Source organism: Delphinapterus leucas, chromosome 14 (genome assembly GCF_059928025.1).
Source record: "Delphinapterus leucas isolate spDelLeu-1000000601 "Yukka" chromosome 14, BTC_Dleu_Yukka2, whole genome shotgun sequence".
Lineage (NCBI taxonomy): Eukaryota > Metazoa > Chordata > Mammalia > Artiodactyla > Monodontidae > Delphinapterus > Delphinapterus leucas.
The window spans coordinates 17,398,381-17,419,017 of NC_143142.1; the positions used below are offsets into that span (position 1 = coordinate 17,398,381).

The following is a 20,637-nucleotide window of genomic DNA, read 5'->3' on the forward strand; positions in this document are numbered from 1 at the left end:
TGAAGACAGAGCCGTTTGCTAATACCATGTGGCTGCTGTGACAGTCTGTTAATGCCATTTACAACGTGCTGTAATTATGTCTCACACATGCTGGCGGCCCAGCCAGCAGGAACGTTCCCTAGGAGGGGCTTTGGAAAGATTCCTTTAGTGGGGTGGGAGATTGGGCTTTCTCAGGAGGCTGGGTACTAAGGTTTTCAAAGCCATTGTGAAGGAGGAAGAATTCCTTGCACAGCCCTGGGCACCTAAGAAAGAGGTCAGCCCTGCTTGGACCAGTGGTTCCCACCCTGAATTGCTGTGGAACTTTGGACAAGTCATGGCTCCTCTCTGGGCCTCAGTATCCCCTTCTATAAAATAAGGATATGGGGAAAGATAAATGTACTGGATCAGTAGTTCTTAACATGTTCTGGAGCATCTCCCTAGAAAAATGCCCAAACTCACAGCTAATCACAATGTAGCCTGCATTTCAGGGGGCTCATGGGCCACTGAAGTCCATCCTAAAGCTCCAAGGACCCCAGGTCAAGAATCTCAATCTAGGTCATTTCATGGACCTACTACCAGTATGGTTGAGCTTATACCACCATCTGGGTTCTGAAGTTGCTCTCTGCTGGGTGTTGCTGCCATGTTGATTGGGACATAGGTATTCATGGCAGTTAACTGCTGACTTTGGGTTGGGCTTCTTATCATAAAGTGCCCAGCGTTGTCTCTTAAGGCTTTTTTATTTTGCCTTGAATTTAATGGGCCAGCTAATTTCTACAATGCTGCCCAAACTCTGACATTCTAGGATCCTTGCTTGTAGGTAATGATCATCCTCCTAGAGGTCTGATAAAAAGAGCTCTGTTTGGAGTCAAACAGATCTGAGTTCGAATCTCTCCATACTTCCTTGTTGGCAAGCTACCGGCATCCCTGAGCCTCTGTTTCCTATTCCAGGAATCCGGTTGTCATGAAGGTTAAATTCATCAATGCCCCTCAGGTGCCTAGCACAGAGTAAGCCACCAATACATGCCAGTTTTTCTGCCCCCATCACACTCTACCACCACAGTGAACTCAGGCCCTCCTCTCCCTTTCCTGGAGGGAGCTGAGAAGGAGTCCTGGCGAAAAGCTCTCGGGAATGGAGAAGCCTATTTCCAAGTCATTAGTCCCCCAGTGTCGGGCTGCAGGATGGATTTTGATCAAGAGCGGGGTGACATTTGGCAAAAGTTGCTGATGAAGGATTGAATGATTAATCGTCATGACAACCAGGCTGGAGTAATGACAGGGATGCGATGGCGCCTGAGTTAAACACAAAGCGGCCCTGCGAGCCGGGGCGGTAAATTACTAGGCATGTCACCGCTGCGCTTTTGGAGAAAGCGGCCGTGCGTTCCTAATGAGAGGTTAACTGTGTCCCCAAAGTAATTACAGCCGATTGAAGAGGTGGCTGGTAATTAGAGGATTAGCAGTGATGAGGCTCACCTGCATAGTTGCCATGGTGATGGAGGGTGGGTGGGGTAGGGTGGCAAGGAGGGTCCAGGCTCCTCCTCAAGGCAGGTACCAAAGGCTTCTCTTCTGCACCAGTCTTGGTGTCCACCACCGATGTGACAGGCCCTGGGGAACTGGTAGGCAAGCCCCAAGGTTCTGCCTCTGGTGGCTGGGCCTCAGTCTTCCCATCTGTAAAGTGAGGGCTTGAACCCATTTGAGAATATAGAATATCAAAGCTGGAATTCTGGAATGTGTTGAGTGATGTCACTTTCATAATTCAAATAGTGTTTACTTTGCCACCCTCCCCCCAAGCCTGGCTTTGCTGGGACCCAGGAAATAGGAAATTATACACAAATTCCACTTCTTGGCTGAGTGACTCAAGTCAGGGGTCTGATTGCAATCCTCAGTTTCCTCACCTCTAAAATGAGAATACTAATAATGGTTCCTACCTCTGAGGATTATCTGGAGAATAAAGTGAAATCATAACTGCAGAGCATCTAGAACAGTGCCTGGCCACTGCAAGAGCTCTATAAATGTTAGTGGTGGTGATCACCTTTGCAATCACCTCTCCTCTCCACTGACTTGGGGCAGTTGGGGCAGGGAGGGAACAGGAGCCTCAACCTTTTGTTGAGGAATGGGCTGAACCCTCCCACAAGTGACAGGTCACAGGAACTCCAGGGAAAGGAAGTAGGTGCCCACTTTCTTCTCACTTGCTGTGCATCTTTGGTCAAGTCCTGTTGCCTCTCTGAGCCTCTGATTCCTGCCTGCCTGAGCACTCTGTTGGGAGAAAGTCATGAAATGCTGGATTTGTGAAGCACTTACTATAAGCCAGACCCACCCTCACTATGTACTTTACAGCCATTGTCTAATTTGATCCACCACATAACCCATAAAAATATTATTTTGCCCATTTTCGAGTGGAGAAAACTAAGGCTCAGAGTGTTGAAGTACTAGCCCGGGGGCACACAGCTGGAGAGTGAGTCAAGATCTGAACCCAAGTCAGTCCAAATTTCTCGCTACCATATGAAGAAGCCTGTTTATCTCCCAAAGAGAAGCCAGGCCAGTCACCTCCACCTAAGCGGGCTGGGCACCGCCCCCCCCATGGACGGAGCATCGAGAGAGGTCTCCCTGGGATTGGCCAGGGCTGATATGACATCACGAGGGCGGGGCCATCGCTACTGAAGTACGTGCTGGCACCTGCCTTGGTGCTGGTGGAGTCTGCACGCCCAAGGGTCAAGTTTGAGATGCTGCGGGGGTGGGGGTAGGGGGGAGAGGGGAAGGGGAGAGCGATAATGAACACCCCAAACCAGTTCAGCAGCTAATGACGCCTGGTGTCCGGGCACAGGCCTTGGTGAACCTCCGAGCTCAGTGGCTTAATTATTCCATCCATAAATGATAAGCCCCATTCATTTCCAGGCCTTCATGACAAATTTATGGCCTTAATGTGCTCGCTGCCCAATCTTCCCCGGGATTGCAGGGAAACTGGGGGCCCTTTCTGGAGGGCGCAGCGGGCGATTCTTGCAGCCTTAGCCGCTGGGCCATGCATCCGCCCCTCCCGGCAATGGCTCCCAGGAGCCGTGCTCAGGTCGGCTGGTCTGTTGCACTTTGCAAACCCATTTTTCTGTTTTGCTTCTGGGAGGTGCTGGAGCTTAAGCTAAGGGCAGCGAGTCAGTGAAGACTCAGGTTCAGGTCCCAACTCTGCTCCCTGTGTGACCTTAAGTATATGTGGGTCTCTGCCTCGGCTTCCTGGTTATGAGGGTGAAATGAGATGAAACAGATGGGAAATGTTTAGTGTGTAGTAAATACTCAGGATAAGGCTGTGGTTATTGCAGCTTTGGGGTTTTCACATACAGTTATATGTTCTTTATTTGGAGCCACTGCTTGGGGCCTGAGGACCCAGGGGTGGGACATATCTTAAAGTAGAAAGCCACCAGGCTCAGCCACCAGGCCCTGCTTCTGCTCTGACTAGAGAAGGCTGCAGAAAATGCTGGCTATGTAAGCCTTGCCTCAGTGACCAGGAGCCTGGTCACAGTGTCGGTCTCACCTCCAACTCTGGGCTGGCCTTGGTGTCTCCTGCCTTTCCCTCAGTTTCTTCATTGGTCACAGGACCTCCAGCACAGTACTCAGAGCTGCCATAGGCCATAGGTTCCAGAATAATTGAGGAGTGGCAGAATCACTTTTTTGGGGGCCAATTACTTGAACGTACGCAAGGCCCTCCAGCCTTGATGGCGGACAGGCTCTGAGTTGGGGGGTGGGTGAAACGCAAAGAACCACAGAAACTTGGAGCTGGCAGGGGCCTCAGAGAGCACCCCCTCCGGCCTCACACTTCACAGATGAGGGTGCCCAAACATGGCTGCCGTATCTTAAGTGCTTACTGTATTCCACACACCACAGTCATAGCTTACCCTCTATTGTCTTATTCAGTCCTCACCACACCAAGTATGGGCCAGAGATGACTAACCCCTTTTTACAAAGGAGGAAAACAGAGGCCCAGAGAAGTACAGAGTCTCGGGCAATGGCTACACAGCACCACCTGCCTCCAAGTCCAGACCCTTCCTGCTTGGCTACAACCATATGTGTTTGTATGTTCATGCGTATGCATGCCTCCCATGTGTATGCATGTTTGCCTAGAGGTGCCGATATAAGGATGTGGGTGTCCACCCACAAGTGAGCATGTATGTGCTGTACCTGGAGCACATCTCCTGACTCCCTGTCCAGTGTTCTTTCATCCCTACCCAGTGCCTTTTTGCAAAGAGCTGATTGGAGACAGGAGCCTTTCAGCTTGGGGAGTGCCTGGATTCTAAGAGTCTTAGGGACTTAGCTTTAATTTGTATGCTCATTTGCATGCCAGTGTAGCCACTCCCTTAGCAGGACCCAGCCTGGCCAGGGACTGTGCCTGTAACTCCACCCTAGCTACCCACTGGAGGCTCAATTTCTGTGAGGTCATTTCTATCATTACGCCCATTGGGCAGATCATGAAAGTGAGGCTAAGAATGGCTGGACAAGGATCATGTTGCCAGCAAGTGGCAGGGCCAAGTTCTGATTCTTGGTTTGGGGACTCCAAATCCAGTGGTCTTTCCCCAGTCCCATCCTGCCTACAGCCTCGAGGTGGGCATGGAAGAGTGAACAGTCAGGAGGGGCTTCAGGAAGAAGAGGCCATGAAGTCCTTGAAGGTTCAGGAGGGGTTGAGGAAGCAGAGACGGGGGAGGGTACAAAGTGTGTTTGTGTGTGTGTGTGTTATGTGTGAATACGTAGGTGTGGAAGAGTGTGTTTAATCATCGTCAACAAAATGATTCAGAGCCTATTATGTGACAAGCACATAAACAATAATAATAACACAGCAAATATGTATCTACTGCTTATGGTACACCAGGCAAGTGACTTCCATTAACTCATTTAATCCTCACACCAACCCTATGAGATGGTAACATTATCATTCCCATTTTACATATGGGGAAACAGAAGCACAGAGAGATGAAGTAAGCTGCTCAAGGTCTCACAGCTGATAAGTGCCAGAGCTGGGATTCAAACCCAGGCTATCTGGGCCCATGGTTCATGGACGCTTCCCTCTCAAGTTGGGAGACCTTGCCAAGTTGCTGTGCTGCTCCCAGAATGATGAGATACATGAGGATGTGTGTGTGTGTGTGTGTGTGTGTGTGTGCATGTGTGTGTCTTAGCTCAGGCTGCCATAAAAATACTACAGACTGGGTGATTTAAACAACAGAAATGTATTTTCTCATAGTTTAGAGGCGTAAGAAGTCTAAGATCAAGGTGCTAGCCTATTCAGTTCCTAGTGAGAGCTCTCTTCCTGGCTTGTAGACAGTTGCGTTATTGCTGTGTGCTCACGTGGTCTTTCCTTGGTTCATGTGCATGGAGACAGACAGATTTCTCTTTCTGGTATCTCTTCTAATAAACACACTAATCCCATCATGAGGGCTCCGCCCTCATGACCTCATTTAACCCTAATTACGTCCCAAAGACATCATCTCCAAATACCATCATCACATTGAGGGTTAGAGTTTTAACATATAAATTTAGGGGGCAGGGGGAAACAGACATTCAATCCATAACAGTATGTATGCTACATACTTGTGCACATGTACATGCATGAGTGTGGTGTGTTTGCATGTCCATGCATGCATTTCATGTATGTGCGTGTTTCTGTAAAGGTGCCTATTGGTATATAAGGATGTGGATGTATATACGTGTGCAAGTATGTACATGTAAGCACGTTCTGTGTTTATGCATATGTATATCTGAGTGTGTACACTCAGATAAGAGGTTGGGAAACCTCATCCCAGGTCAACCCCTCTGCCAGTTGGTCCAAGAGCCCTGTGAAAGTCAGGGTCACACAAAGGGGACTAAGGTGGGACTTTGGGGAGCTAGGGCCTAAGAGCTAATGCTCCCTGGATCGGGGGGAGGGGACTCCCCAGCTGCTCATGCCTGTCACCCTGGCCTCCAGCAGACATTAATAATAGATCAGCAAATTCCAAATGTAAATAGGGCAATCAGGCCCGAAAACACAGACATTCATCACCCAGATACAAATTATGCTGCTGGTCCTGATGTAATTACTGGAGTTCAGCTCAACGCATGAGCCACCCCCACTCTGTACCCCTGCACGTTGCTTTGTGCTGGTGTTCTTCCCTGAAAACACTCCCAACCTGACCCCACAGGGTCTCTCTGGCCACAGCCAAAGGCCCCCAGCTGTCTTAAGCAGCTATGAAGATAGAAGACCCATGAGATCCTTGTGCTTTGATGGCAGAGCCCTGAAGTTCACGGAGGCAGACACCAGACAACACATCTTCCCCAGTTCTGGCTCCAGTTTTGAAACGACTTGCTGTGTGACCCCGGGCAAGTCACCCACCCCTTCTGAGTCTCAGTTTCCTCTTCTATCCAAAGGAGCTAACAATACAGTATGGTGTAAGAGCTTTGGGTTTTACAGTCAGAAAGACCTGGGTTTGAATCCCAACCTTATTAGTCTTGAGTTGGGAGACCTTGGGCAAGTTTCTCCCCCCACTCTGAGCCTAATTCCTTCATCTGTAAAGTGGGTGTAAAATGCCTCTTATGGGATTATTTGAAGGAAAGAATGAAATAATATTTTTTCTTTTAATTGGTGAATTTAACTCATTCACATTTATTGTGATTATACTATCATATATAAAATATATGCCATCAACATATAAGTAGATTTTAAAAATCTATATCCATATATAGTGATTATATAATTATGTGATTATATGGTTGCACTCTTTCTTGCCATATTTGTTTTGTTTCCTATTTACCAGTCTTCCTTTTGTTTCCTTCTTTCCCGTGGCTATTATATTAGTTATCTATTACTCCAAAACTTGGTGGCTTACCACAATAACCACTTAGTATCTCATAGTTTCTGAGGGTCAGGAATTTGGGAGCAACTTAGCTGGGTGTTTATGGCTCAGGGTCTCTCATGAGCAGCTGTCGTGTCAGCCAGGGCTGCAGTCTCACCTGAAGGCTTGTTTGGACTGGAGGTTCCACTCCCCAAAGTGGTTCCTCAGTTCCTCCCCATGTGGAGCTTCCCATAGCTGCTTGAGTGTCCTTATGATATAGCTACTGGCTTCGCCTAGAGCAAGTGATCCAATAGAGCAAGGCAGAGGCTACAATGTCTTTAATGAGGGAGGCTTGGAAGGCACAACTGTCATTGCTGCAATGTTGGTTACAAAGGTCAGTCTCTTCATGCAGGAGAGGACTACACAGCAGATGAACACCAGGAGGCAGGGATCACTGAGGGCTGACTTGGAGCCTGGCTACCACACCTGTCTTATGTTAGATTGAATGATAATGTATGTAAAGCTCTTAGTCCAGGCACTGGGAGAAATTGATTAATCACTGTAACCCCAATGCCTGGCACAGACCAGGCCTCCACAGTAATGGGATGGCAAGTAAAGGACAATAGCAGAATTGGGTCTCCTCTCGCCAAAGCCATTTCCTAGAAGCCAGTGGGTCAGTAGCTACTTATAAGCCCACATCCTCCTTCCTTGCTGCTGTCCAGGCCTTGGCTCTGGACGGGCTGAGAGATGGAGGGCCGAGACCTCCTGCCTTCCCTGAAATGGAGAAGAGAGTCTAGACCAAAGGCAGTTTCCAGGCCTGTCTCGTCCCAACTTTACATCGATCAGTAGTTAAACACAGCCTCCAATTACTATAACGTTTGGCAAGGCACCAAGCTTGTGTGAAACCTTGCGATGAACATCTGCTTTATAAATTGCTTCTTGGTGCAGTGCTGCACCAGAGGGGTTCTTGGGGGTTGGGGAGAGAGAAAATCAGAGAGCTGGGAAAGGGAGGAGAGGTTAGGGAGGCAGAAAGACAAAAGGAGAGGTGAGAGAGAGGGAAGAGGAGGAAGAGAGGGAGAGAGGGAAAGAGGGACATGAAGGGCCCGATCATTCCTCCGTGACCCTCACCACCCTCCAAGGTGGAGACCCAGGGCTGAACCGAGAGCGGAGGAACACTTGTCTCTTGAGACTTTGTCACACACCTAATGCAAATTACTCTTCTGTTGTTTTTTTATTTTACCAAATCCCATAACATCCCACTCGTCTGCCGTTTACATTTAGAGGAAGAAACATAAAGATGTATTTGCTACACCTGCAGCCCCTGTTGGGGGTGAGATATTCCCCAGGCTGCAGAGAAAGAGGTGGGTCAATGGTTTCGCACCACAGGCCTGCAGCCCACTCCCCCCAACTACACACACTGCCCCCTGAGCGAGAAATGGGCCTGTGCAACCCACTCTTTCTCCTGCACGGTCTTACTCAGGGAGGCCACAAGGAAGGGCAAACCCCAGGATGAGAAATGAGATGGAACTGGGCTGAGCTTCGGCTCAGCTCACATGAGACTTTGGGCAAGTGACTTGTTTCTCTGGGCCTCTATTTCTACACCTGTGAAATGGGCATAAAACCACCCTCGGAGGTTTTGGGAGGATTATGGGAGTTGTGGAGGCAAGCCTCAGGCCAGACCTTTTCCTCTAGAGCCTCATCTGAAAATGGGAGTTTGATAGACCTGTCATCCCCAGCCTGCCTGTTTGTTCACCCAGCACTGGAGGAGGTTGAGGACTTCTGGTAGGTGGGGGTGGGCAGAAAGGGGAGGGCTGCCTGAGGCCAAACTGCCTGCCTGGGGGACCCTTACAGCTGCCCAGGGCAGCTGAGATGAAATGAAATAGCACATGTGTCACATGTTCATCCGGTCACGTTAATACCACTACTGTGATCTGAAACCCCACCTGGGGGGTGTGGGGCGTGTCCATTCTCCCTTATTCCGTCCACTTCGGTCATGCAAGATGCAAGGCGAGATGAGTGGGCCTCCTCGCATCTCTATGCCTGGGTGAGCTGCCCAAGCACCCGAGAGTCCACCATTAGAAACCCTTTTCTTACCATTGACACGGGGTCCTCTTTAAAAATAAAAACGGTCCCTAGAAGGCTGGCAGAGGGAGTCCTCCTATCTTAGCAAGAAATTCTTTATGAAATGACCTAATCTGAGAGTGAGGGGGGGATGTTCAGCCGACTGCTTGGGTCACAGTGAATATTTGATGAATGAATGAATGAAGCCTTCCTTCTGTCTGGCGCTGGCATCCTTACTACGACACGTTTACCGCACGGCAGCCCAGCCTCACTGTGAACTCTTTCCCAACGCAGGGAGCTCATTGCCTGGAGGGCAGCCTGGTCCATCCCTAGACAACGTCAGGCACTGGAATAGTCCCCTCTGAGCTCAAGCTCACGTCCCTGAAACTCCTCTAGGAATCTCTTTCCCCTGGAGCACAGCACCGAGGTCACTCTCCAGAAAACCCTAAGCCGCAGATAAGCAGTTGCCAATAAGTTTTGTAAAAGCTTACCTTGCCATCTCGGGATGTTTGTCAATGAAACTGACGTAGCAGGCGAGGTTTCGTTCAGAGCTCTCAGCTCGAGGCAGCACACAAGTGCTCCGACAAGCAGGAACATAGCAGAATAATAAGAGCTCCTGGCTATTGTAGATATAGCTGCAATGAACATTTTGGTACATGAAATAGCCAGGAGATGGAAACACTCTAAGTGTCCATCATCGGATGAATGGATAAAGAAGATGTGGCACATATATACAATGGAATATTACTCAGCCATAAAAAGAAACGAAATTGAGTTATTTGTAGTGAGGTGGATGGACCTAGAGTCTGTCATACGGAGTGAAGTAAGTCAGAAAGAGAAAAACAAATACCGTATGCTAACACATATATATGGAATCTAAGAAATAAAAAAAAAGAAGGTCATGAAGAATGTATGGGTAAGACGGGAATAAAGACACAGACCTACTAGAGAATGGACTTGAGGATATGGGGAGGGGGAAGGGTAAGCTGTGACAAAGTGAGAGAGTGTCATGGACATACATACACTACCAAACGTAAAATAGATAGCTAGTGGGAAGCAGCTGCATAGCACAGGGAGATCAGCTCGGTGGTTTGTAACCACCTAGAGGGGTGGGATAGGGAGGGTGGGAGGGAGGGAGATGCAAGAGGGAAGAGATATGGGAACATATGTATATGTATAACTGATTCACTTGGTTATAAAGCAGAAACACACCATTGTAAAGCAATTATACTCCAATAAAGGTGTTAAAAAATAATAACAAGAGCTCACCCAGGCCAGGTGTCAGGCACTATTTAAATGCTTTCACGCGGAGCAACTCATCTACTGCTTCCAACCCTCCAGTGACGTAGGTGTTAGGAAATGGAGACTCAGAGAGGTCAAGTGACTTGCCCCAGGTCCCACAGCTGCTGAGGATCAGGGTAGGGATTTGAACCCAGACTGTCTTATTCCAGAGCCTGGGGACCAAAGCCCTACACTAAACTGCTGCTCTACTTACCTGTGATTCCAAATTTTCTTGACGCTGGGCGATCAAAACCAAATACAGGGTTCTTCCTTGGCAGCCCAGTGGTTAAGACTCCACGCTTCTACTGCAGGGGGTATAGGTTCGATCCCTCATTGGGGAACTAAGATCCTGCATGCCGTATAGTGTGGCCAAAAGAAAAAAAACAGAAACAAATATGGAAATAAATTAGATGTGGGGCTGATACAAGACAGCACCTGTCATCCCTAACTCCTGATTTCAAATGTTTACATCTGTCAAAGCAACTTCCTTGTTTTTCCTAACTGGCTTTATGAATACATATATTATCTTATTTAGCCTATCTTTGGTCACAAGTGATAGAAAACCCAACTGGCTAGAGCATAAATGGCTCTTGCAACAAAAATCTCCAGAGGTGGCGCTACTTTCAGGCACAGCGTGATTCAGGGGCTCTCGTGATGTCACCAGGATTCAAGTATTCGCCATCTCTCAGCTCTGCCTTTCAGGGTATTGGCTTCATTCTTAGACTCCAGGGGTGAACTCTGACAGCTCTAGGCTTACCCAACCCCCATCTCAGGCTCAAATCTAGGAGAAAAAGGACCTTCTTTCCCTCTATAGTTTGCATGGAAATCATAAGCCTGACTGGCTCACATTGGTCACAGTCTGGTCCTTGAACCTTTCCCTGTGGCCAGGGGATGTCTTTGGCATTGAGTAAATGCAAACTCCGGTGGGGGTGGGGAGCTGAGAGAGGGGGAAGGACAATCCCCCCGGAAGGAAGGTCAGGATGTTATCACCAAAAGGAAAAAGGATGCAGGATGGCCAGGAGGCTGCAAACATCCCTGAGCACAAATGTCATGCTTTGAATGCTACTAAAACGTTCTTGTTCCTGTTTTACACGTATTGGGTTTCCACCTAAGATTCCATTTGTAAATGAATTACATACCTAAAAACTGTTTGAGGATCATTTAAAATAGCTTCCTAGGGTCTGTCACAGGGATGGGTATGAATTCACCAACTGGGAGGGCATGCAAGGGTTTGCCATTTCTCTCGATGGGATAATGATAATTATAAGGCTAAAGCTACTATTTACTGTATGCTTGCTCTGTATATACTATTTTTTAATTGAAGTATAGTTGATTTACAATATTGTGTTAGTTTCAGGTACACAGCATAGGGATTCAGTTGTGGGTTTTTTTGCAGATTATCTGTATATACTATTAATATCCACTATTGCTGGAGGAAATTGATGCCCAAAGAGATTAAGTAATTTCCCTAATGTCACTCAGCTGGTAGAAGGAAGATTGAGAACAAGAACCAGATCGGCTTGACTCCAAAACCAGTGTTTTCTTGTTCAAAAATTTTGTATTACATTTTTATACTTACAGACATCTTAGTTGGTTATTGTAAAAAAAAACTCAAACCATGGAGAAGGTTATAAAGGAGACAATTAAATTACCCCCCTGGAGCTGAACATTTTAAAAGAGTTAAAACTTTTAAAAAATACAAGTCCTACTGCACATAGTAAAAAGTAAATTAAACTGGCACGAAAGTGGATGAAATGAAAATCAAAAACTGACCCCATCCCCGGTTCTTTGGTCTCACTTCCCAGAGAATTGCTGTGAGTTGATATTTGTGTGACTCTTTCTACATACTTTTCATGCACATGAAGCACATATATGCCTACTTTTATGTAAATGAGAGCACACTATAAACTGTCCTGTAACTTGCTTTTTCCACTCAGTAATATCTCATATACTTTCTTCTCTATTGGTCCACACGGGATGATCTCATTCTTTTTCTTAGCTGCCTAGTATTCCACTCAAATGGCTGTATTATAATATACGTGTATCTAGTCCCTTGTTGAAGGACATTTAGACTGTTTCCAGTTTTACGCTTTTTTTAAGTTGTCATGAGCATTCCTGTACTTTTCTCTTTGCCCATTAAGCACAGACTTGGCTTCCATGCTGTAACCACCTGCTCCACAGCCCTCGGCTGCATGGCCACGCTCCCCCTGCCAAGTTTGCCTTCCCCACCGACCTCGGCTTTGGGAACCTCCACGGAGCCAGCCTTGACCACTTAGGGGACGTGAAGGGGCCTCCCCTCCTCGTGTCCCAGCCAGTCTCTGTTCTGTCTCCTCTGAAGGCCCCAGCTCGGAGCTCTCAGCGTCTCTCTGTGATGAGATAATTTACATTTTCTGTTCTTTTTCTTTTTCAGCAAAAAGGGGACACTTAAAGTGAAATACCTCTTGCCACACTGTTAATAAGGATTCATAAAAGTGAACTGTTCACCTTGTCTGTCGGCAGGCAGTTATGACAAATCAATAGTGCACAGAGGAACTCTGCTTCTCGTGTCTGACGCTGCCTCTTCAGTGGTGCGGGAGGACGGGAGCACACTGCCCTCCTCAAACACCCCAGTGGGAGCCTGGTGCGTTTGCAAACATGGCGCCCCTGGGCCCAGGTGACAGCCCAGATCAAAAGTCAATGCAGACAGCTGTCATTTGGTGCAGAAAAAGCTTCCTGGCCCTACACCCCGACTGCTTTCTTCCCCAGTACCGCCAGGAGAGCATGGGTTATAGCCCACTTCTTCTAGGAAACCTTTCCAGACTGACGCGTTCACTTATTCATTCAACAAACACGTATGGAGGCCCCTACTATGTGGCAGGTCCATGCTGGGCACACAGAGGTGATGCAACATGGTCCCTGCTTTCTACAGTGGAGAAGAAAGACAGATAAACAAAGAAGGGTGAGGTGTACTTCTGCAGGGGACACTCGGGGATGGTTGGGGCCCAGAGGGGACCCCTGACCCAGTCTAGGGGGTGGGGTGCTCAGAGAGGCTCCCTAGAGGATCTGTGTCTCTGCTCAGAGTCCAGGGAGCACAGGGGTGAGCCCGATGGAGTACAGGAGGAAGGCCATGCCAAGCAGAAGGAACAGCCCCATGCAAAGGCCCAGAGACAAGGGGAGGGAAGGCAGGTGGGTCTGGGGGCATCAGAGGTTTGGTCTGACCGGAGCGCATGGTCAGAGAGGAGATGAGATGGGAAGGTGGGCAGCAGCTGGCCAGGGAGGGCCTTGCAGACCCCATTGAGGAATGGGACCTGCCAGGGGCTGACACCTCTGGATGGTGGTATTTGAGGGTGAGTTTTGTCTTTGAAATTACCTCTTTCTTGCTTTTTCTATCATGAACATGTGTTACCTTCGTAATAACTTAAAAATAACAATAAAAATTACAGCAGAAGGGAGAAAAGGGAGAAGGAGAAGAAGTAGCAATAGTAGTGATCATGGCAGCAACAGTAATAGTAATATTGGTAATAGTGGTAATAGTAGCAATACTGGTAGTAATAACAGCAATAGTGGTGGTAGTTATAATGAGTAGTGATAGTGGAAGTAATAGTATAAATAGTACTAGGAATAGTAGTAATGGTGGTGGTGGCAATAGGAACAGTGGTAATAGTGCTGATAATATCAGTAATGGTGGTAAGAGTAGTAGCAGTATTGCTGGCAGTAAAAGCAACAGTAGCAATAGTGGTGAAAATAACAGTAATAGTATAGTAATAGCGGTGGTGGCAATAATAGTAATAGTGGTAATAGTGACAATAGTGTAATATTACTAGTAATAGTGATAGTAATAGTAGTGGCAGTAATAGTAATAGTAGTAATTGGTCTGGGGTGACAGGCCTCTCATAACCACTTTTCCAACACTGAGAAACTTAATTGTCTCTCTTCCCAGCTGAGAATCCTCAACAGTCAGAACTTTCCTCTATCTTTTGTTTTCTCCATTTACTCATCAACCACCCACCACCCACCCACCCATCCATCCATCCACCCATCTCTCCCTCATCTATCCATCCATCCGTTTGCCGATTTTTTTTTTTTGGCCTCGCCACACGGCTTGCAGGATCTTAATTCCCCAACCAGGGATCAAACCCTGGGCCACCACAGCGAAAGTGCCGAGTCCTAACCACTGGACAGCTAGGGAATTCCCCATTCTGCTCTTTTTATTTTTTGTTGTAAAAAGTTTCCTTGATTTGGGACTTCCCTAGTGGTCCAGTGGTTAAGATTCTGCATTCCTAATGCAAGGGGCCCTGGTTCGATCCCTGGTCAGAGAACTAGATCCCACATGCCTCAACTAAAAGATCCCACATGCAGCAACTAAAGACCCCGCCTGCTGCAACTAAGACCCGGCACAGCCACGTAAATAAATAAAAATTAAAAGAAAAAGTTTCCTTGATTAAAGCTCACCAAATGTTAATTTCTGGGTAGTGGAATCTTGAGTGTTTTTTTTCCCCTCTAATCTTTGAACTTTTCCATAGTGTTTGAATTTTTACACCACACATCCATCATACGTGTTTGCATAAAAATGATACATTCATAAAAATAAACAAGCATACCAAAATAGAAAACACACCCAAGATTTCACATTTCTTTCTCTGGTGGAAGTCAGCCGCCATGTAAGAAGCCTGACTACTCTGAGACCGCCATGCTGTGAGGAAGCCCAAGCTAGCTGAGTGGAGAGGCTGTGTAGAAAGGAGGGAGATTTGAAGAAGCTCCAGCTGTCCCGGCCATTGAGCTCAGGCATCAGATATGCGAGTGAGCGAGCCATGTTGGACATTTCAGTCCCAGCACATGCAACTTGGAGAAGAACCAAGGAGCCCATTTGGCAGCCAGAACTGCCACCCCAGACATATTTCTAGTCTTTCAAACCACTCCAAGTTAGGACCCAGTCATTGGTGAGCAAACACAGCTATCCCTTCTGTGCTCTGCCTAGGTCAACATACCAAAAACAGTTATTTTTTAAACATACACGCACACAATTAAGACCTGGATTTGAATTCCAGCTCTGACACAGTTTGGATATGACCATGGGCAAGTCCCTTTACTTTTATGGTCTTAGTTTCTCTATCAGTGGAACAGGAGCTGGATGGCAGTAGGTGATCACACTGCTGGTTTCTCCCAGATCTTTTACTCATCATGTCAGGAAGGCAGCATCACGGGGTGCTACTAACTTGGGCTTTGCAGTCAGAGTCCCAGGTTCAAGCCTTGGCTTTGGCATTTACAAGCACGTGACCTTGATTCTCCATGCAATGCTTAGCTTTTTAAAAAAAATTTTCTGTTTGGCTTTTCTATCTTGATGAAAAATATGTGATGTTGAGGGACTTCCCTCGTGGCCCAGTGGTTAAGAATCTGCCTGCTGATGCAGGGGACACAGGTTTGAGCCCTGGTCCAGGAAGATCCCACATGCCACAGAACAAGTAAGCCCATGCACCACAACTACTGAGCCTGTGCTCTAGAGCCCGCGAGCCACAACTACTGAGCCCATGTGCCACAACTACTGAAGCCTGCACACCCAGAGCCCGTGCTCCTCCACAAGAGAAGGCACTGCAATGAGAAGTCCGTGCACCGCAACGAAGAGAAACCCCCACTTGCCACAACTAGAGAAGGCCCGTGACGGCAACGAAGACCAAATGCAGCCAAAAATAAATAAATTAAAAAAATATATATATATATGTGATGTTGGGTGTCACTGCCAACAGAACTGTGGCTAATGCCGCCCAATTATATGGCTGGTACTTTTGACGGTTCAAAGATATTTCGACAATTTTAAAATAATTAACCTCTGCGAAGTTGTTGGGGGGATGCAATTGCTCCCCTCCCATACCTTGAGCCTGGATCCTCAAACTAAGTGTGCTGGGGTTCAGGAGACCTCTTAGGCAGCATGTGCCCCAACCATCAGCCCCAAACAGGCTGGGATGAAGATCTTGGCAGGGGTGTCCCCCTGCAGCCTGTGAGTGTGTGGGTGCGCTCACACACACACACACACACACACACACACACAGCCATGCACAGACCTGGCCTGATTAGAGTCAAAAGGGCGAAAAGAGCTAGATTAAATATGTGTTGATTATGCAAGCTCGTGCTCCTGTTTATTTCTCATAAATAAGACATGAGACCTGTATTCCACCCCCAACACACACACACACACACACACACATACGCACACACTTCCAGGGGGTGATATTTATTGTATGCAAATCAGAAACTGAACTGGGAGAAGTAATCACCTGTTTATCGGATGGTGAGTGGATCAGGCAGAAAATAATCACCCTGGGTAACGGTGTCACATCAATTTGAAAGGAGGTAACATAGACTCGTGTCTGGATTTGCTGTGCCTTGGACAAGTTAAGGGCTGGATCTGGGACCCACTGCCCCTTACCTGCTCGGGTCAGACGGGCCCCCTCTGCTCCGCCCAGTGGACTTCGCTGGGTAACTGGTGGAGGGTAGCACAGCATTCATGAAACAGCAGGAGGAAGACAGCAGTTACCTGCAGCCTGTGTGAGCTTGGGCAGCTGTTTGCAGGAAAGACGGCGCAGCAGGCAGACCAAGTTCAAGTGTGGGATCTGCTGCTCCTCGCTGTGTGACCTTGAGCAAGCTGCTACACTTCACTGGGCCCCCATTTCTTCATCTGTGAAATGAAGATGATCCTAATTCCAGTCTCGTGGGTGCTGGGGGCATGAGAGGACTCGGGTGTGTCTGGAGCAAGGCACCCGGAGTTACCTTAGACCCTTCTTTCACCCTCGCCCCCCGTTTCTGCTTCATAATATTTCTTGCATGTGAACACTGCCTGACACCCTGTTAGTGTCCAGTCAATGCTAAGGGCTCACCATCTCTCCCAGACTGACCACCTGGCGGGCTTCCCTCCCTCCCCTCTAACCTGTCCCTCACCCTCCAGGGCAGAGAGAGGGCTCTTTCTCATGTCAAAATCCCATCATCACATCGCTCCCCTGCTCAACAGCCTGTTGTGGCTCCTTGGTGCCCTCAACATGAGAAAACCATGCTCCTCCGTATGCCCCACGAGGAACCCTGGTCCCGGCCCAGCTGACCTCAGCATCCTGGTGGCCTCCTCCTTCATCACGCTCCAGCCTCTCGGATCTTTTTTCAGATCCTTAAACACGCTGAGCCGGTTCCTACCCCAGGGCCTTTGCCCTTGTTGTGCCCTTTGCCTGGAATCTTCTGCCCCGGCTCCTTTTCCGTGAGGCCACTTAAATGTCACCTCCCCAGGGAAACTGCTCCGTTAAATCAGGTCCCCTGCCAGCTATTCGCCTGCTCTGAAAACCTTGTCAGTTTCCTTCATGACACCGCTTACAATTTGTCATAGTTTTATCTATTTGGGTGTACTGGAATGTGGCTATCTCACCAACTGACTGTGAGCTTTGGAGAACAGGGACTGGGCCTGGTTTGCTCATCACGGTGGCCCTGTGAGCTGATGTACAAGTAGCCACTTCAAATGGGCCAAATGGCCACTGCGGACGTGACCATGGAGGCACTGGGCGGGGGGTGGCCAGGGCGGAGGGGTGCTCTGGGCTGGCGACCATGCTTCTTGTCCCCCTCCCCGCTCCCTGCCAGCTCCAGGGCCCCCCAAGGGATGTTTTCCTGCCTCTCCCTAATGGCCTGACATACAGGGTCCTGGTGATAAACCTCCCTCTGATAAAAGATGCAAAACTAACATCTGGTGGTTAATTAATAAAGAGCAGCCGTGTCTGGCTGGGGCATGCAGTGTGCTGATGCTGGCATTTTCTCCCGCCCCAAGAGATGCTGACACTGTGAGTGAAAACGGGGGGAAAAAGATCGATTTGGAGCGGGCCCTGCTGACAAGGCTCCTGAGGGGCAGGACACCCCACTCGTCCCCTCTTTAGGGGGCTGATGTTTGGTCTTCCACTGAAGGGGAGTGGGTGGTGGGAGGGGGGAAATCATTTATTGAGTACCTATTATGTGCCAGCCCCTAATCTCATTCTTTCCTCCCAGAAGCCCTGAGAGGTCAATGTCTCTGTTCCCATTTACATACAAGGAAACCGACGTGCAACTGCTTGTCTCAGAGCCTAGGCTCCTACTCCCTCACTAGGAAGCAGGGGTGCTGGGGAGTCGCTGGGAGCCCTTGGCACAAGTGCAGACTCCAGGGCCCCAGCATCCAGGCTCTGCCAGTCCAGGCCGGGCCCAGGAGACTGTAGTTGTCACAGCACCCCATGGAATTCTGGAGCAGGTAGAATGGGCAGCTCACTTTGGAAAACACAGGTATTGCGAATACTATCGTTTACTGAGTACCGACCATATGCCAGGCCCCAGGCTAATCCCGATAACACTATAAGCAGGAAAGAGTGATGTCACCATTTGACAGACACGGCCCAGAGAGGGAAAGGGTTTTGATCAAGGCCACACAGCCATGCAGGCAGGCTCCAACCCAGATCCTCTGACTGCCCCTGGCCCCAAGGCTTCCCAGCTGTCTCCGCTTGGCCTCTTGGGAAGAGAAAGGACCCAGCTTCCCAGCTGCGGCAATCACCAGCCAGGACTGGGCCACTGAAATATTAATTGAGCTAATGTTTCAGTTACTACTTGGGAAACCTTGGAAGGCCTGGCCCCCAACCTCTACTGAATGCGAACGCCAGGGTGACCTTAAGCAAGCGGGTGGGGGGCCCCACCTGGTTCCCCAGGCTTCTGGGGACAGGCAAGTGGCTGCTACTAGTCTTATTTGAAGGGATGGGGGGAGTGGCAGCTGGGCTGCTCTCTGCGTTGACCAGGAGGCCATGGGGGTGGGGGAGACTGGAGAGAGGTCAGCAAGGTGGGCCGGAATGTGGGAGGGTCTGAGGCTCCAGAGGGGGCAGACAGAGGGCTGTGTGAGATTGAGATTGGAACAACCCATGTCTGAATCCCAACTCCTTCTTGATCTCTCTGTGGGGCTATGGAGGGTCTCGCCTGCAAACAGCACCTAAGGGATCTCCCAGAGCCATGGTGAGGAGAAAGCCAGGTGCTGGCTGTGGACTGAGTCTGGGGGGCAGCCCAGAGCTACCAAGAGGCTTGGGTTTCAGGCCGACAGGTTCAAACCTTAGCCTCACAGCTTTTGAGCTGCATGAACAAGTCGCCTCACCTCTCCAGGCTTCAGCTTCCCCATCGCCTCTGCTCACAGGGTTCTAATGAGAGTTAAATGATACAAAATGCTGAGCACAGGGTCTGGCACAGAATAAAAGCCCACATGCCGTTGCACAACAGGTGTGCGGCTGCCTTATTACTACTACTCATAGTGTCATATTGAGAGCACGTGAGTGCACGCTGCTTCCCAATTTTGGGGTTTTCCTGTCCCTGCTGAGCCCAGCCAGTGCTCCTTGTGCCCCCCCTGCTCCAGGGCCCCCGCTTGCTTGCTCGTCTCTGAGGGGTGGCATGGTCATCCACCATGGGAGGGGGCACCAGCCAGCCCGGAATCTCTCGGCATAATTGGATTGTTACCGACTTGCCCTTGTGACTCCGGTCCACAGACATGATAACGCTCCCGGGGGCTGAGCCAACTCCCATCTTGGAGACCTCCCGGCACCTGGGAGGGCGGCCAGATGAGGCTGGGAGTTGTGGACTCGTGGGGATGATAGGATGTGTGTGTACTTGGGGTCCCTGGCTCTGTGTCATCTTGGCCAAGTCCCTTATCCCTTACCCTCTCTGAGACTCAGTCTCCACCTCTCAAATCGGCTCCTGTCTGTGACTGGGGTCAGAGACAGGGTAGGTTTGGGAGGGAAAGGAGCCTGGCTTGGGGCTTATGCGAGGCTCCTCCCCCAGCCCTAGCCCGTGCCCCGTCCTGAGCCCCTCTCTGTCCTGCCTCCCTAATCACAGCAGCTAACATTCGCTGCTTGCAAAGTAGATCTTAGCATCAACCCCATTTTCCAGCTGGGCAAACTGAGGCTCAGAGAGGTAAGGTAACAAAGGAGACCCACAATAAGGAAGTATCAGATCCTGGCCTTGAACCCACGACTATTTGACTTCCTTCCAGCCCATGTTCCTACCCTCCCTACCATCCTGCCGTCCCTTCCACTCCATCTTCCCCTTGGCTTGGACCAGAAGTCGGGGAGACCCTCCCATTTCCTGCTTTCCTAGCCACCCCATTTCCTCCTCCGCCCCCTTTCATTCCTGCCCTGGGCAATCAGTTTCTTCAGATATGATTTGGGATTCTAATGAGCGGAATGATTTGGCATTTAAATAATTATCCACTCCCTGTTAGTGGTGCTGAGTCGGGAGAAATTTCCGAATCTTATTTATGAATATGGCTTTTCTCCCTCTCCGGGTGGAGATTTCCCAGCCCACCCCCCTCCCAGCGCCTCCTCTCTCAAATGACTTTTCAGCACATGTTTCCAGGGGAGCTCCCCCCACCCCACAGAGCCCCTAAGTGCCTATTAACAACTTGCCTCTTCCGCTATGAGCCCCCCTCCCGTTCACGCCCCCTTTTATCTTTACATTTCAATATCATTATAAATCCTAGTGTTATTCAAATTGCATCAATTATTCAATTTCTCCTCCCCAAGTGGAGGCA

General features: G+C 49.0%; 1 pseudogene; it reads right to left on the reverse strand.

Annotated features, from left to right (window-relative positions):
- Window positions 1-296: 296 nt before the first annotated feature.
- Window positions 297-20,637, reverse strand: part of LOC149747565 (uncharacterized) — a 32,399-nt pseudogene continuing 12,058 nt past the window's right edge.